The sequence below is a fragment of the Hemiscyllium ocellatum genome (assembly GCF_020745735.1).
Source record: "Hemiscyllium ocellatum isolate sHemOce1 chromosome 27 unlocalized genomic scaffold, sHemOce1.pat.X.cur. SUPER_27_unloc_10, whole genome shotgun sequence".
NCBI classification, from domain to species: Eukaryota; Metazoa; Chordata; class Chondrichthyes; order Orectolobiformes; family Hemiscylliidae; genus Hemiscyllium; species Hemiscyllium ocellatum.
Window position 1 is genome coordinate 658091 of NW_026867477.1, and position 19343 is coordinate 677433.

Consider the following 19343-nt stretch of genomic DNA (forward strand, 5'->3'; position numbering starts at 1 on the left):
TAAACACTGATGCGCAATATCCGTTCAGTATTCCACTCCAACCCTCCCATCTACTGCAGCTCCACACAAGGCCGCCTTGCTGATCTTTGAGGGGCCCTATTCTCTCTCTTTTTATCCTTTTGTCCTTAATGTGTTTACAAAAAACCTTTTGGGTATCCATGACTCTATTTGCCAAAGCTATCTCATGTCCCCTTTTTGTCCTCATGATTACCCTCTTAAGTATGCTCATACTGCCTTTATAGTCTAAGGATTTACTCGATCTCTCTGTCGATACCTGATACATGCATCCTTCTTTATCTTAACCAATCTCATTTTCTCTAGTCATCCAGCATTCCACACCTACCAGCCTTTCCTTTCACCCTAACAGGAATATACTGTGTCTGGACTCTTGTTATCTCATATTTGGAAGGCTTCCCATTTTCAGCAGTCCTTTAACCTGCAAACAACTTCCCCCAGTCAGCTTTTGAAAGATCTTGCCTAATACCTGAGTCTTCCGCCAATTTAGAACTTCAACTTTTTGATCTGATATATTATTTTCAATCAGTATTCTAATGTTAATAGAATTATGTTTGCTGGCACTAAGGTTTTGCACCCTCGCCTGTATGTACATCCACATTGTGAATTAGAAAATGTCCTTGTACACACTTAATAAATTCCTCGATTTGGCAGATAGGTAAATGGCAGGAGCTATACCTGGGTCCACTCTTCCTTCATTCCCCCCAACCCTAACACCATTCCTACCCCAATAGTCTAAACGGCACTTTCCCCTGCAACTGCCGAATGTGTGACACCAACCCATTTACCTGCTCCCTCCTGACTATCCAAGGGCCCAAACTTACCTTCCAGGTGAAGCGACAGTTTACCTGCACTTCCCACAACCCAGTCTACTGCATTTGCTGCTGACATCTACATTGGGGAAAACGAAGCATAAACTGGGCGACTGCAGCACAGAACATCTACGTTCTGCCTGCAAAAAAGACCCTGAGCTTCCAGTTGCCTGCCAATTCCACACCCCACCCTGTTCCCTGACCAACATCTCTGTCTCAGGTTTGCTGTATGTCCCAGCGAAGCTCAGCACCAGCAGAACGAAGTGCACTGAATATTCCACTTAGGGACCATACATCCCTCCGGTCCCAATATCAAATTCAATAATTCTAGGGCCTGAAATCCATAGTATCCTCGTCTCTACCACACACACCAAGCCTTGTTATCACATAGTCTGTCATTACACACTACCTATTCTTAGCCACGAACAGTCTCTATAACAGTTATTCACCCTCCCACGCAGATCGTTATCAACTCCCTTTCCTCCAACAGTTTCTTCCCTCGCTTTGGGTATGTCCTGATCTATCATTTACTGCATCCGCCTTCCTCCCACAATATCTCCTGCATATAAACCAACGTTTTCCCAATCACCATCAGTTCTATGGAAGGGTCACTGGCAACTCCTGTTTTTTTTGTTTCTGATATACAGCATCCACAGTTCTTTCAGCTTTTTATTGAGGTAGGGTTGGAAATTGTTTCGAGAGACAGAAGGAGAGGGGGGAGAGACAGAACAGACATGAACTGTCGATTCCCGTTGTTTCTCACAACGGAAAATCATTGCAGTGCGATCACTGCCCTTAAGCATGAATAGAGGTCGCTAGTTACCCGTGAGCTTGCGGCAACGGTAGCGTGTCTGTGTGCCGATCTGAAGGTTGCGTGTTTAAATCACATCAGGCTCACTAAAAATCAGCTCCTTACATTTCAAATCAAGAAAGGATTACGTTCTTTGCAGAAACTTCTGATCACGCTTTGCTGTCAGTTTGATTTGTGAACACTGTGTCAGGGAGGTGATGTTATGCTCAGCGCCCCCAGTTCATCACGGGATTTAAACACAGCCATTTCGTTCAGTTGCTGACAGTGCGGTGTGAATAACATAATACCGATGCTTTAACAACATAATCCAGAGACCCCCAGCTTTATGTTTCAATTTATCAGGAGCGTGACAGCGAGTTCAGATAGAAGTGTTTCCCACCAACAGTAAATTCTTTCCTCTTAATGGGCACAGTTAAAATTATCTTTATTCAACAGAAGGAGCGGAAACTACAGTCTGACGGCCCCTCTCCACATTAACGGTGAGCCTGAATTTTATAAACGGTGTCAGTAAAATCCAATGGTGGACACTGATTTGGTTCGATCGGTTTTTTTTTGCCAAGCGTAATTCACCGAGAGGATGCTGCTGTGTGAAACAGCGTGGGAATTACTGCAGGGCTTCCTGCGCATGGAACACACCGCAACTGATGTGTTTTTCACCTTCACCAGTTTATTCCTATCTCAGAGAGAGAGAGTTTTGATGATTGGGATCATAGGAGCCGACAGATAACATGAGAAGAGCACTCAGACCTTCACAAGCCCGTGTATCAGTATGGGATAGCAATCTGCATCTACTGACTGGAAGCACAGCAAGTTGGAGTGCTGGTGTCTATCACACAGGAGAAAACGGCTTCGACAGATCAACTGGAGTGGCTCCCAATGCGCAACTCCGCTCACCTCAACTGAATAACTGTAAACAAATTACTCAGTGATTCAAATGAATCCTCAGTTTTGAATCTGCATTGTGTCATGTACCTTCGAGAATGATGTCAAAACACCTTCATTGCTGTGATGGAGTATCCTGTTGGGCAGAATATATCCGTTGTCAAATTTCCTACATTCTGTTGGTCCCACTCCGGTTTCACTCAGAATCACAAAATGTGTGACAGCGCAGACTGAGGCCATGCAGCCCACCTTAGCTCTGCTGTTCAACACAATATGTAAATAACTGTCTCATTCTGTCGCCTTCTCCCTGTAAATCTGCACATTGTTACATTGAACATGTCCACCGAATTCCCTTTTGTGTCCATTGAATCTGCTCTTGATCACTGTCAGACAGCGACTTACTGACCCCACTCCCTGTGCGAAAACGGTCTTCCTCATGTCACTTTTACTTATTTTCCTGATGACTTTCAATCTCTGCCAAATCGTCCTCAACATAGGATACAGAGAACAGGAGACCCCTCAGACTGTCACCTCAACTGTGCGCATTGGGCCAGTATATCACTGTGAAATATTTATGTCGAAGCTTTTTTGGGAAGCAGATGAGAAGGCGAGGTGCATAACAGAGCGCAGTTATACGGGAAAGCTGCTGAAGACGACGTTGAATGAATAGGAGAGAATGGTCTCTCTTTTGGGTTATGGTCCCAACACGCCCGCGTTGTGCCATTCTCCTGCATTGCTCGGCAGTTTTTCCAGAGAAGTATTTAGCTTTTCATCTGGCGTGTGGCAGGCACGTTTGAGAATGACGTCAAAAGATCTTCTCTGCTGTCGTGTCATATGCCGTTGTGCAGACATATCGCCGATGTGCAAAAATAAACTCTGTCTAAATTCCCACATTCTGTTTTTCGAACAATGATTTCGCTCAGAATCACTAATTTTCAAAATTCCAAATATTCATACTTTAAGAAAGTGCTCATAGAAATGGTTAGTGAACACCTGGAAGAATTTCTACCAAACTTACCTGGGGAATTTCGCTTTGAGGGTCTTGAAGTTTAAGTGGAAGGAAGGGAAGTTTGCCTCGAGGCTGTTTAATGCGGAGATGTGTTCTCCATGTAAACTGGTGTTAGTTGACCATCCCAGTGCTTCCGATACAGCGCTGCCTGACCCCCAGGGAGGTTTACTCGTAGCAACTGGAGTGAATCCAGAGATGGAGCAGATTCTGCAAAGGTGCTCAAATACTTTCTATCTCTCTTTTAGGTATTTTCCTTGTGTATTCCTTCAGTTTGGCACGTATGCAGTTTGTACCCTAGAAAATGATTGCTTTTTAACCTCATGTTCACAATTAAAAGTGTAGTTTCTCATGGAACTGAGCCGCATTGAAAGGATCGGCATATTGATATATATATATATATATATGTACACGTATTTAGTTTAAGATTAAATTAGATTTGAATGAAGTTTTCCTCGAAACACACCTAAGCCTATCTGGCTGCATGAAGTTTTCAGGTTTCTGTGTGCTGGGTATTATGTGATCAGCAGGCATCTGGCAAACTACAGGAGCTGCCACCTATGTTATGTTCGTTTTAGTGTACTGCCAATGATCACTTATCTTGTGATTTTTTTGCAGAAAGACGTGCCGAAAGAAATTCGAAAACAAATGATACATCAACTTCTGACAGAGTCACTTGATTCATTGGATCTTGAATATCAGCAGCCATTCAAATCGAGAAGACATGTTTGCTTTAGTTTGCTTGAGAGATTTTGGACACTGGTGTGGCAGGAGAATACTGAGACACCGAGTGAAGGAGATTCAGTGCGCTGACTGTGAAAAGTGCTTCACACCATTTACTCAGCTTGGGGGAATCAAAGTCTCACCCCTCACGGTGGGGATAGACTATGTCCCCGTTCTGTTTGTAATTTCAAACACAGACCAACACAATGTAAGCTCCCCCAATGGGGAAACCGTGGAAATGTGGGGACTGAGGGAAGTGATTCCCTTCCCCATCCGTGCTGGAAACCCACAGACACATTCACAGCGGGGAGAGGCCATTCACCTGCTCAGTGTGTAGGAAGGGCTTCAGTCGGATCAGCCATCTGCAGGCGCACGAGTGGGTCCACAAGGGAGAGAAGCCATTCACGTGCCCCATGTGCGGGAGAGGGTTCACTCAGACAGCTGCACTGCTGACCCACCAGCGGCTCCACACCGGAGAGAGGCCATTCACCTGCTGTCAGTGCCGGAAGGGCTTCACCTGCTCCTCCCACCTGCGGAGGCACCAGTGAGTTCACGTGCCATCGCAGGGTGGATGGAAGGAGCTATGGCCGAGTGCCGCTAACAACCCAGCTCTGGGGACTCACTGGTTCGAATCACGCTGCGGCAGATGCAGAATTGGGATTCGGTCAGTAATCTGGACTTCAGAATCTCAGAATGGAACTATTTTCAGAGGGCAAAAACCCATCTGATTCACTCATGTCCTTTTCAGTGATGGAAACTGCCGTTGCGGAAAAGGATTCACTCAGTCGTCCCAGCTTCATGCTTTACCGGCTGTACGAAGGATCCAGTTACAAAGGGACAACTCAACTGACCAATAATAAAGAAAGTGTGGTGGGGGGAGTGGGGGTGAGTGTGTGCACTTTGAGCTTGAGGTGTTTTTTTTTAAGAAAACCTACTTTTTGTACGCCTTGTGATGTGGAGATCTGAAGCTGTAACAAAGTTGGGTCGCAGTAAAGGTGACCTGAACTTACCGTGAGGCTTAAACTCTCATTGAAAGCTGTGAGATCCAACAGCTTCTCGTTCTTTCAGCCACCAGCACCGAGTTTCCAATGTTGTGTCTCAGAAGGAGCAGTGAATGAGTAGCTAGCATTGTTCAAAATTGTAAATATTTCAGGACTGCAGGTTTATTGTTTCATTGGCATTGCAAAGTTTACTGGCAACAGTGGGAGGTGTGGGCTGTATTCACTGGAAACAAAGTTTTAAAATGACACAAACACCAGGGTATAGTCCAACAGGTTTATTTGGAAGCACTAGGTTTGGAGCACTGTTCCTTCATCAGGTAGCTGTTGAGTGGGATGGTAAGACACAGAATATATAGCAAAAGATTATAGTGTCATGCAACATAAATGATATATTGAAGAAACCTGTTAAGTCCTTCATCTTTTAAAATGGGTTGCAGATTTCGGTTCATTAATCTGTAAATCCCAGAACGTCTTTTTAGTAACATTCTCCAGGTAACTTAATGTTTTGTAAAGGGAGGTGACACCTCAGGTCAGACAACGCATGAGAGCTGTGAGGTTAGAGTCTGTCTGTATCCCAGTCTTGAGTTAGACTGGTTCTATTTCCAAATATATAGTACTGCAAATGCAATTCACCCCAAAGACGTCAATGTGTGAGTGCATGCATGAGACAGAGCGTCTGTGTGTGTGCGTGTGATGGAATATAATTGTGTGAAGGTGTGTGCAGAGGTGAGTGTGAGGGGTGTATCAATGTGTGTCTGAGAGTCTGTCTATCAGAGAGGGTCTGCACAACCGTGTGAGTACTTGAGTGTGTGTGTGTGTGTATGTGAGAGAGAGAGAGAGAGAGAGTTTGTGTGTGTATTGTGTAGCTGGGTCTCCTATCGTGAGACATGAATCCAAGGTCTCTGCTGAGGTCATTCTCGTGTGCTCCAAACTTGTTATCAGCCTCTGCTCGGCCAATAGAAATGATCAAGCAGTTAAGCAGTTTCACAACACACCCTGGAGAGGGCAAGGTGAAGGGCTTATGTCTGAAACGTTGATTCTCCTGCTCCTTAGATGCTGCCTGACCTGCTGTGCTTTTTCAACAACATACTCTCGACTCTGATCTCCAGCATCTGCAGTTCTCACTTTCTCCTCATGGGCGAGGTGGGACTTGTCTTTTATTCACTCATTCACTCTTACAGCCTGACCTTGGTTGTGGCTTAACTGTGCATATATCAATGCAAGTTTCAGAAAGATTTCTACAGCTTGTTTTTTTAAAAAAAGAACATTCTTCCAGACTTTAACAACGTTTCTGAATATATGATTTTAGCTATTCTCAATTTTAAAAATCAGCCATTTCTCGCACACCCTGTTTCCCAGGTAGAATCGTCACCACCCATTCTCTCTCTCTCTCCTTAAAAGGGCTTGATACAGCGATCAAAGAGGGCTGAGGCAGCAGAAAGGACGGGTACGGACGCTGGTGGGGATAGAGAAGGGAGAGAAACGGAGAGGGGGACAGAGGTTGAGAGGTAGAGAAGGACTAAGGTTCAGAGGGTTATGGGGAGAGAATGGGGGTGCAATGTGAGGAGAGGGAATGGGCATGGGGTAGTGTGCGGGGAGAAAATGGATGGGGGGGCAGAGTGTGAAGAGAGAGACAGCACAATCCTACCTTCCCCAGAGCTGGTATCAGTGTCCCACGAACGAACCCACTCCTCCCACAGCAGATTTGGGGCAATCATTTCTCAATATACTCGTGGCTAAGGCAGTGGAATCATATCATCCCTCATGGCCATTCACACCATCCTTCTCAACAGCATCCCATCCAGATCCATTCGATTATGCAGCAGCTCTGCAATTCCACATAGCTATTTCCTGATGAAGGGTTTTGCCGGAAACATCGATTCTCCTGCTCCTCGCACGCTGCCTGACCCGCTGTGCTTTTCCAGCTCCACACTCTCGACCCTAATCTCCAGCATCTGCAGTCCTCACTTTTGCCCTGTAGGGGGTGAATGTTCTATGCCGAGTCTTTTGAATCTCTTCAAATCTTTCCTCCTCACCCTAAACCTATACCCTCTAGTTTTGGAATACCTCTACCCTGAGGTAAAGGCAGGAACGTTGAGCAGCCAGACAAAATGCACAGGGAATAAAACATTTCGGGAAAAAATAGCGTTGGCATTTTTCTCTCGTATTCGCATTTGGACACTTAAAATTTGTCATGATCTGGAGGTGTCCGTGTTGGACTGTGGTGTACAAAGTTATAAATCACACAACACCAGGTTACAGTCCAATCGGCTTGTTTGGAAGCACTAGCTTTCGGAGCGCCGCTCCTTCATCAGGCGGTTGTGGAGGAAAGATCATAAATTCTGTGTTCCCATGTTTTACTCCACAACCGCCTGATGAAGGAGCAGTGCTCCAAAAGCTCATGCTTCCAATAAGCCTGTTGGTCTATAACCAGATGTTTTGTGATTTTTAACTCTAAAATTTGTCAGTAACACCAGCATCGTGACAGAGCATACTGAGCATGCTCGGTGGTGTCAGTAAGCACTGCGCATGTCTGCCGGTGTCAGCAAAGTACTGCACATACTCCTGGGTGTCCGCAGAAAAGGCGCACGAGCTCCTTTCCATGGACCAATGGAGAAACTTGGAAGATCCGAAGCAGTCTGGTCCTCCTGCCAATCAGAGTCAGCCGTTGTCGAAATGCGGAAGTTGGACCGTGAGCTCTGAATAAAAAATGCGGTCTGCAGATGCTGGAGATCACAGCTGAAAATGTGTTGCTGGTTAAAGCACAGCAGGTTAGGCAGCATCTCAGGAATAGGAAATTCGACGTTTCGAGCATAAGCCCTTCATCAGGAATGATGAGCTCTGAAGCCGCTGATGCTACTCTTTTGTCACTGAATGAAGATTAAACCTCACCCCTGACTATAAATTCCTTCCTCTGTCTAAAATTTGTGAGTATAATAGTGTTTTTGTCACCATGTTTTCCATTTTCTTTTCATACTGGGGTTCAATTATTGATTTATAGCAACTGAAAGGAAAGAGTGAATCGAGGGAGGGGACAGACTCTGGAAAAGTTGATCCAGGTCTGTGTCTCACTTTGCAAACGCAGTGCCACAATTTGAAGGTATAGCCTTTGATGTATGTAAAAAAAAAGCAGAAAGGAGATGCATTGCTTATGTAGTGATATGTTGAGATGTGGCGAAAGTGAGATGCTGGAGATCAGAGTTGAAAAGTGTGGCGCTGGCAAACCACAGCAGGTAAGGCAGCAATTGAGGAGGAGAGTCGACGTTTCGGGCATGAGCTCTTCATCAGGAAAGATGTGTGGATGGACAAAGGGGCCTCGGCGACCTTCGAAACCAGTTACTGCCAGTTGTCAGGCAGGTGTAGCAAGCAATGAGCAAAGCAAGTGATATATTAGCAAGAGGAATTGAGTTCAGAAGTGTGGATGTCTTTCAGCAGTTAGATCAGTCATTGAATGTATTCAAGGCTGAGTTCACTTGACTTTGAAAAACAAAGAAGTGGATGGTTATGGGGGAAGACAAAAATTGGTTTTAAGACCAGGACAGAACAGTTACAGAGTCATACAGCATAGAAACAGACCATTCAGTCCAACTGTGCTGACTGTGTTCTGAAACTAATCTAGTCCCACCTGCCAGTGATTGGCCCATATCCCCCCTGTGCTGTGACAGCCACAGGCTCCATTCGCCTTTAATTGTGAAGTTTTACTCATATATCTCTAAACAGAGCATACACCCGGTCACACGTAGCCTATGGGAATAAAACACCACCGACAATTTCCCGAACCAGGACTGACTTTGCACAGAAAACATAGACATTTTAAATGAATAGGGTGCCATTCATTTTAAGATCAGGTGAACTTAAGACGCATTGTGTTGACTTAGAATTGAGAGATCCTTGACACACACACACAGCCGAAATCTTCACTATTATCAAATTGGAATTAAGGCTGGGTAGGCTGAGATGTTTTTTTTCCGCTGGAGCAGAGAAGATTGAGAGGAGAAGTTTATAAAACCATGAGGGGTATAGATAAGGTTAATGGAAGTTGTCTCTTCCCGAGGATGGGGGATTTCAAGAGCTGGGGACACATTTTTACGGTGAGGTGAAAGAGATTGAAAAACAGACGTGTGGATCAAATCTTTTATGGAGAGGGTGGTTCGTGTGTGGAATTAACTTCCAGACTAAGTGGTGGACAGGGGTACAATTACAACATTTAAAAGACATTTGGATAGGTACATGAGTAGGAAAGGTTTTGAGGGAAAGGGAAAGAATGAATAGGCTGGGGTAGTTTAACCTGGGGTGTAAGAGACTGAGGAGTTGCCTTATAGAAGTCTATAACACCATGAGGGGTATAGATAGGGTAAATAGTCAAGGACATACCCTGGGTTGGGGGAGTCCAGAATGAGAGAGAAAAGGTTTTAAGTGAGAGGAGAAAATTTTAAAAGGGACCCGAGTAGCAATCTTTTCATGCAGTGTGTGTATGGAGTGAGCTGCCGGTGAAAGTGGTGGAGACTGGTAAAATGGCAACATGTAAAAGGCATCTTCATGTGTGTAAATATAGAAAGAGGTTAGAGGGATATTAGCCAAGTGCTGGCAAATGGAACGAGATGAGGTTAGGATATCTGGTCAGCATGGACATGTTGGATTGAAGGGTCTGTTTCTGTGCTGTGCATCTCTATGACTATTACAACTGGATACAGACCTGGAGTAGGCAGATTGCACTAGTTTAGTGGGTCACCATGGACTGGTTGGAACGAAGGGTCTGTTTCTGGGCTGTATGACTCAATAGCATCGAATAAATGAGGATTAATCGCAAAGAGGTGACAAAGGTTTCAAACACCACCTTAGTTATAAAGAAGGGGTCCATACACATGTACTTAAGGACTGTGGGGCACTGTGAGGTTCAGTAAATCAGACAGTCAGCCAGCAATCTTTTTCTGGGAGACTAGTCTCGAGAAAGGAGTAAGTCCTATATTCCTGAAACATAGATGGACAGGACAGTGAAGAAGGCTTTTGTCAGTCAGTGCACTCAGTATAACAGTTGGGAAGTTATGTTCCAGTTATCAAGGACGTTGGTGAGGCCACACTTGGAGTATTGTGTTCAGTTTCGTTCACTTGCTATAACAAGGATGGTATTAAACTGGAAAGAGTGCAGAAGAAATTTACAAGGATATTTCTAAGACTCAAAGATTTGAGTTATAGGGAGAGGTCTGACAAGTTCGGACTTCTTTCTTTAGAGCACAGGAGACTGAGAGAAGAACATTAAAAACGTATCCAAGATCATGAGAGGCATGGGTAGGGTGTATGCACTCAGACTTTGTCTTGGAATTGAGGAATCGAGGACTAGAGGACATCAGTTTAATGTTAGAGGGGAAAGAATAACAGGGAATCTGAGTGGTATGCATATGGAATGAGCTGCTAGTGAAAGGTGGTTGAGGCAGGTACATTAACAACATTTAAAAGGCACTTGGACAAATACATGGATAGGAAAGTTAAAAATCACACAACACCAGATTATAGTCCAATAGGTTTAATTGGAAGTACACTAGCTTTCGGAGTGATGCTCCTTCATCAGGTGATAGTGGAGGGCTCAATCCTAATGCACAGAATATACAGCAAAAATTTACAGTGTGATGTAACTGAAATTATACATTGAAAAATTGATTGTCTGTTAAGCCTTTCATCTCTTAGAATACAGTGATAGTTTCACTTCTTTCATGTGTAAATCACAAAACCTTTTTGAAAAAAAATTGCATCCTCGGGTTAGCTGTTAACAATGGTGATAGCTAGACAATATGTTGAAGGTGTTGGCCCCCGTGTTCTCTGTCTATGACCTGATGTTTAGATTAGAATCAATCTAAAAAGTGAGATAACAGAGTTTTACATAAATTCATGCAGTTTTTGAGCTAAGTACAATGTAACCCTGCAAGTACAAATGCACCCCACAAAATGTATGTGTGCATGTGGGTCTTTGTGTGTTTGCATGTGTGTGTGTGTATGTGGTGAGTTCAGAGTGTCTTAAGTCTGTGAGGGGGTGCATGTGTGTGGGTGTCTGTGTGCACGTATTTGTGTATAGGAGTGTGTGTGTGTGTGTGTGGTGTGTGTGTGTGTGTGTGTGTGTGTGTGTTGTGCAATGGTGGTCACCTGTAAATGTGATAATAGACTTCTATATCAACTTATCGGACCACACCCTTCGACCAGAAGAGATTGAAGTCCAGAGTAGGGGTCTCAACGTCTGCCCAAGCAACAAAATGGACCAGTTGGATATCCACCAGAACGAAGGACCCGATACCCAGCATGAGCAAAACCAATGTAGTGTACAAAATCCCATGCAAGGACTGCACAAAACACTACATTGGACAAACAGGAAGACAGCTAACGATCCGTATCCATGAACACCAACTAGCCACGAAACGACATGACCAGCTACCCTTACTAGCCACAAACGTGGATGACAAGCAACATGAGTTCGACTGGGACAACACTACTATTATAGGACAAGCCAAACAGAGAATAGTCAGGGAATTCCTAGAGGCATGACACTCATTCACTGATTCAATCAATAAGCACATCGACCTGGACCACTGCAACGGACAGCTGGAACTGACAACCGGAAGCGGCAGATTCAAATCACTACAAATGCCGGAGGAAAGATCACAGAAGCGCTTCACAGGAGGCTCCCAAGCACTGAGGATGTCACCCAGACAAGGGACGAAACGTCTGCAACACAAATTCCAAGCTCGGCGAACAGAACCACAACAACAGAAAGTAATGTAGTCAAAATGTTCCCACGCCTGAAAGGATCGGCAACGATTCGGCAGAGTTTTCAAGTCATGAGGAAAAGAACTAAAAGTGACATTAGGAAGAACGCTTTCATACAGGGAGTAGTTGGGGTCAGCAAATCCGTAACTGACATTGACAAAGAGGCAGATTCAATAGACGCAAACGGGAATTCGGTGGTCATATTTAAAGTAACAATGTGCAGAATTACATGGAGAAGGCAAGAGAATGATACGAATACAGATACACGTTTACTTACGGTGTAGAACCAGCAGAGCGAAGGTGGGCCACATGGCAAATGTTGTGACTCAGAGTGAAATCACAGGTCGACCAACAGAATTTAGGAATTTAGAAAAAAGTTGAATTTTACACAGCCTCCATACTTCTGCGCAACAGTATATTATTACACGACATCAGTGGAGGTCTTTGATAACAGTATCGAACATGCATGCCACATGCCAGACAAAAGGCTGAAGGGACCTGTGGAAAGCGCACATTCACAGAGACAAAGAGAGACAAATGGCGACATATATTGAGGTCGACACTGAAAGGACGAATTCTCCATTCGACATGGATGCTAACTGATGGAAATGAAAAGAAAAATGTTATCATTTAAGCACAGCCGTTCACTAGCTCAGGGCAAAAGAATACAGCATTAGGGCCACTAATCTCCTTTTAAATTTGTAAATGCGAAGTTAGTAAGTGAGTGAGAGATTTTGATAAATACGCTGATTTGACAGGTGAATATGAGCATTTCCCCGGTGTTATAACATATCAATGCAAAGATAACATTAACTCTGTTACGCTCCATAGATGCTGCCATGTCTGCTGAGTTTCTCTATCAATTCATGTTTTTGTTTCAAATTTCCAGCATCTGCAATCCTTTATTTGATATTGACCTGAATAGTTTTTGGGACAAAATCAATCCCTGCCAGCTTCACATAGTATTTCATGCTTCTAAAAAAAAAATCAGAAATGTTGCCATCGTGACAAAGGAAAGGTGCAGAATTCCTTTCTCTGGCCCGGACTGGGACCCTTAGGACAGCGTAAAAAGCATAGTATCCTAAGCACTTGATTACCGGTGGAGCGAGCCAATGTATATTTGTTCAATTGCACTGTTTTTGCCTTTTCATTTATGACCATCGTCGCTGCAGATTGGTGTCTCCCTGTCTTCGAGGTTTTACAACGTACAGAAAGACCATTCGGTCCACTGTGCTGTGTGGATTATCAGACATCGATCTGTCCTTGTCTCAGTTTCCAGGATTTCGCCCATAGCCTTGTGTATTCTGATGTTTCCGGGGCTAGTGTCCAATGAGATTCTCCCTGTGATCTCACAATGACACAACAATGGGCCTGAAGTCTGATACGGTCAAACTGTGTTGAAACCCCATTTAGGAACTAATCGTCATTTTATCCACAGATGTAGACACGCAGATACATTCGCGGACAGGGGCAGTGATCTCAGGATTATACCCACTCCATGTGCTTCATGTCCACCAGTTTCTCCAATAAAAATCAGAGGTAGAATACAAGCCACTTTTCCAGACAATGAGAGCTGGGATATGGAATAGACAGTGAATTGAAACAGTCCCACATGCAGCTCATGTGCAACTTTCAATTCCCCAAAATCCACCGACGCATTCGCTGCGGCGCCTGGCAATCTAAGAGGACAGCACCCGGCAGACATTCCTCACTAAAAACAACTGACTCACGGGAAACTCTAAATACAATCATGACGCATTTCTTCCTGCTTCTGTCCCTATCTCATCTCCAGCTCGATCCGAACGTCCAGCTCTGAGGTCAATGAGCAGCTTGATACAAACACAGGCAGATCGTGAAGATAACCTTTACCTGGAAAGCAGGGCCAGGGAATGTCAGACATAAGGTATTGGGAAGTGATGAGCTTCCCACCAGTCGCTGATTCCAACCAGTTCCAAAGAGGGTGAATATTTATCCCCCTCCACAGATTTGAATCTTAAAGAAGAAACTAGGGATCAAGGTCCCATTTTTTTGGACAATATTTCTCAACTGGAGTTGGCAGGGCTCGGACCAGCGCGGGGAAACGGCAAAGCATTTCACGACCATCGCATTAACTACTCGGCCCACGAATACACACCCACACTGACAGCTTTACTTCCCAGGTCTCTCTGCCTGTAGAGTTGAGAAAGAGTGCACCACCAGACCAAGGAAGCAGCGGGAGGGAGAGCAGCGGGCACGCCGCCCCTGGGTGGGATTAGACCACAAACCTTTCGGTGAACAGCCGCTTCTGCTGACCAATGGCGTCACAGAGACAGTCAACTGCGCTGGCTACACCATCGCTTAGGGGAGGCTAAGATCAGTTCACACCCCGAGAACATCAGAGTCTATCTCCCGGCCTCTTCAACAAGAGGACGTTGTCTGGACTGTCTCTGGACAATCGATAGGATGAATGTAGATTGGTAAATGTATTTGGTGACAGTTCTGTTCTAGCCCTGAGAATCAGAGACAACATTTCAGAATTCCGTTTTCTCCGACAGGTACTGTCGAACCTGCCGAGTTTCTCTTTTTGTCTCGGCTTCTCAGCGTCGTTCCTGCACATCAGGAATTCAAACCCCTTCTCTCCTCCGAGCCAATGAGAGAACTCGGGAACAGGCAAAACACTGAAAGGCTGGAAGGGCGACGGCCCCGGAGCACAAAGCTAGTTCCTCGTGACATGAATGTGTCTGCAGACTGTCCCCGGTGTCTCCACAATGAATGTCCCAGGCTTTATTACGTAAAAGTAAAACTGATAGACGACAATTGTAATTCTCGGCGGGGCCGGCTGAATTATGAACTCACTAACAGCCTCCCCTAAGCGATGGTGCAGCCCACACTCGCTCCTGCCTCCGTGGCGCAATTGGTTAGCGCGTTGGGCTGTTAACCGAAAGGTTGGTGGTTCGAGCCCACCCAGGGGCGGTGTGTTTGCTGCCTGTTCTTGGCTTTGAAACCGTCCGCTTTTAATGGGGTCAGGAAAATGTTCCCCAAACAGAAATCCTTTCCCCAAAGGGGTTTCTGGATTGAATTAATGTCTGACGTGAGGGAATGCGGATGCTGAGAAGCCGAGACAAAAAGAGAAACTCGACAGAACCTGTCGGAGAAAACGGAATTCTGAAACGTTGTCTCTGATTCTCATTCCACCGATGTTGCCTGACCTTCTCAGTTCCTCCTGCAGTCTCGTGCTTTGTTTTTGACTGAAAGTTCATTTCATCTTTTGCGATGAAACACCTAGACTCGCCGTGTGCAGATATTTAACCCTTTCGAATCACTGTGAAATGATTGGATTCAAACAAACTCTGCGATAATTCACTCTTTCTCTGCTCCACAGGCAGACAGACCTGGGAAGTGAAGCTGTCAGTGTGGTTCTGTATTCGTGGGCCGAGTGGTTAATGCGATGGACTTGAAATCCATTGCGCTTTCCCCACGCAGGTGTGAATCCTGCCGACTACAAAATGAGAAATGTCGCCGAAAAGAAAGGGAGCTTGCTCCCCGGCTTCTTCTTTAAGATTCAAATCAGTGGAGGGGGAAAAATATTTCACTCACATTGGGGCTGGTGGGAAACTGTAACCCACTGCCTGTTCGGGTGGAACAAGCAGATACCCGCAGAGCTTCTTTTGAGGCTATGAGCCAAGTGTTTGGAAATGAGACTAGAACAGTGAGGGGCTGGAAATCGTGATCGAATTGAAGCAGGCACCTGAGGACAAGGGTGTTTCCTTTGCCAGTGAAAGATACTGCTTCACAAAGTTGGGACTGTGGAAGGAATCAGTGACGCTGATTATCTTTCGTTGTTGACCTTGTGACTGTTCCCATTGCTGCGCATGTCCGTGTTAACGTCAGAACTCTGCAGCATGGTGGCGTTAGATACGCACAGGGCCAGGGGCGAAATGGATGACGCATCTGACTCCACCTAACTGTTTGAAATGCAGCTCACAGCTTCTTCACACACCCCAATTAATCTTTCTCATTGTCCTGAAGCCGGCATACGGTTTGAATTCCCGATCTGCGGGAATGAGAATCTTTTCACTGTCTCACGTCAATAAATGTCCCTCAGAACATCGGTGTCAAGTCACAGCGGAAGCTGAAATAGCCTCACACGCTGCTCACGGGCACATTTTACTTTCCCCAACCCACCGCCCCAACCACTGCGGCTCCTGGGAGTGGAAAGGAAACAATCACCAAAACCCAGTCTTAGCTTTGTGAATCTTCAGAAAATAAGCAAACTTTCATCCCTTCGGATTTTCTATCCTGTGCTTACAGGGATAGGTTTTGTCACTCTTTTGTCGGATATTGCAAGTGGATGTTTTGCAGAAAAGCACCACAATGCAATCTGATTAATCAGGATCTGGATGTTTTCGGTCTTTGAATGTAAGTGTTGTGCTCCAGAACTTTGTTGTTCACAGTTTATAATACTTTTCTTCCCAGTCCCCTGTACCACTTGTCGAAAATGCTTAATTTGCGTCTTGTAATCCTTTCACTGTCTGCTAACGAGGATAGCATTTCCCTGTTTTACCGAAATTATCTTGACCTTGCATACCTCAAGCCTCAAGCTAATTTCACGAGAAACCTTCTCCAGTTCAAAAGCCAACTGTCAATAATGGCTCTGTTTCTTGTCACGTATCCAATTTCAGATCGATATTGTTAATGTCCCTTTTATTCCTTCAGATCCAGGTTTCGCTCACAGGGCATGAACAGAACTGTCACCAAATACATTAACCAATCTACCTTCATCCTTTCGATTGTATTAGCATCATGAATACTTCTCATCAAAATAACTCGAGAGACTTTCATCACCATTTTCTGTGAACAGTTCTACATTAGCTTTGCTGAATGAACCCCAAAAATCTTGATGTGGCTCCTTATTTTCGGCCCTGATTATTCATCTCTCTACGCACGGAAATGGATCCTTCCCACCCGCTCTGTCCCTCATCAATGTGTGTAGTTCAATTCGATCTCCCATCAGCCTCCTCTGTCCTGATCAAATCCAGAGGAACAGGATACGTTGGGGCTATGGTGCGGACAGGACAAGTCCAGTAATCACCTTTCCTGTTAGAGCAATTCCATGAGAAATTTTAGATCATAACTTTGGGTGTGTAGTTGTGGCCGAATACTTAAGGTGCTGGCGTGGAGATCCTGTGGGGCTCCCCCGCCCAGGGTGGTAACCTGCTGGCTATGCTTTCTTCGCCGGCGATTTTAAATGACTTCCTGTTGGTTGCATTATCGCTCAAACTTCACAAAACCCGTCTCAATAAAGTCACGTGTTCTCATGTCTGGGAATTTATTGCCATGTAGGAAACTCGAGTTCAGAACACACAACGTACCAGACTCAAAACGTCAGCTCTGTTTACCTTTCCACAGATGCTGCTCCACCTGTTGGCTTTCTGCAGTATTCTCTGTGTTTATTAAGCACAAGTGCTGCTTTTCATTCAAGAATTTCAATTCCTGTTCTCTGGTAACTGACTCTGGTCAGTGGCAATCGGTTCTTCTGATCGTTAATCTACCCATTCCCACCGCTTCTTCTCCCATCATTACCAACAGCCCCAGAAAATCTCCAGTTAACCTTCTTGGCTCCAAAGCAAACATTCCCAACCTTGGGACTGTCTTCCCACAACGGAAATTCCTCATCTCTGGAAATGAAGCATGGCGTACACTTGGCAAGAGATTCGGACAAAATACTGTCAGTTAGGAAATGGAAAAATGTTCATGAAGCAAAACAGATATCCCAGTCTCCAGCTTTGTGAACCTTTAGAAACTCTTTGGGAAGCGGATTTAGATGAGCCTGAAAGATGAACCGTCAGACTGAGCAGAGACCGTCCAGACACCGTCCCCTTGTTGAAGAGGCCGGCAGATTGACTCTGATGTTCTCGGGACATGAACTGATCTGAGACATTGAAAGAATTGTCGTTCGTGCACATCAGGAATTCAAACCACTTCTCGCCTCCGAGCCAATGAGAGAACTCGGGAACAGGCAAAACACTGAGAGGCTCGAAGGGCGACGGTCACGGAGTAAGAAAACTAGTTCCTCGTGACATGGATGTGTCTGCAGAGGGTGGGATCAGACTGTCCCCGGTGTCTCCACAATGAATGTCCCAGGCTTTATTAAGGAAAAGTAAAACTGAGAGACGACAATTGTAATTCGAGGCGGGGAAGTCTGAATTAAGAATTCACTAATAGCCTCACCTAAGCGATGGCGCAGCAGTTGGCAGTCCCTGTCTCTGTGGCGCAATGGGTTAGCGCGTTCAGTTGTTAACCAAAAGGTTGCTGTTTCGAACCCACCCAGGGACGTTGTATTTGTTGCTCTACTGCGACGCTGCGTGCTTTTATAGGGGCCAGGAAAATGTTCGATTAAAACGGAAACCTTCTCCTCTAAGGGGTTTCTGAATTGAATTAATGTCTGACGTAAGGGACTGCAGGTGCTGAGACGCCGAGACAACTAAGATCAACTCGGCAGTTTTGACAGTACCTGTCGGAGAAAACGTAATTCTGAAATGCTGTGTCTGATTCTCTTTCCATAGAGGTTGCCTGTTTGTCTCCGTTGTTCCTGCAATTTCTAGATTTGTTTTTAACTGAAAGTTCCTTTCATATTTTTGGATGAAACAGCTAGACTCGCCGTGTGCAGATATTTGACCCTTTCGAATCACTGTGAAGTGAATGGATTCAAACAAACTCTGCGATGATTCACTTTCTCAGCTCCACAGGCAGACAGATCTGGTAAGTGAAGCTGTATTCGTGGGCCGAGTGGTTAATGCGATGGACTTGAAATCCATTGCGGTTTCCACACGCAGGCGTGAACCCTGCCGACTACAAAATGAGAAATGTCGAAAAGAAAGGGAGCTTGCTCCCCGGCTTCTTCTTTAAGATTCAAATCAGTGGAGGGGGAAAAATATTTCACTCACATTGGGAGTGGTAGGAATCTGCAACACACTGCCTGTTCGGGTGGAACAAGCAGATACCCGCAGAGCTTCTTTTGAGGCTATGAGCCAAGTGTTTGGAAATGAGACTAGAACAGTGACGGGCTGGAAATCGTGATCGAAATGAAGCAGGCACCTGAGGACAAGGGTGTTTCCTTTGCCAGTGAAAGATACTGCTTCACAAAGTTGGGACTGTGGAAGGGAAGCAGTGACGGTGATGATCTTTCGTTGTTGACTTGTGTGTGTTCCCATTGCTGCGCATGTCCGTGTTAACGTCAGAACTCTGCCGCATGGTGGCGTTAGCGACGCACAGGGCCGGGCGCAATGAATGACGCATCTGACTCCACCTCCCTGTTTGAAATGCAGCACACAGCTTCTTCACACACCCCAATTAAT

The 19343-nt window shown here is 45.2% G+C and overlaps 1 protein-coding gene and 1 non-coding gene across 2 annotated transcripts in view; one reads left to right on the forward strand and one right to left on the reverse strand.

The window, feature by feature from the left end:
- The window catches only part of LOC132807201 (zinc finger protein 229-like), a 427695-nt gene that overhangs the window by 251303 nt on the left and 157049 nt on the right, over positions 1-19343 (reverse strand). The window lies entirely within an intron of this gene.
- Positions 14885-14958, forward strand: trnan-guu (transfer RNA asparagine (anticodon GUU)). The gene has a single exon. It is a non-coding gene; the product is annotated as a tRNA-Asn (tRNA).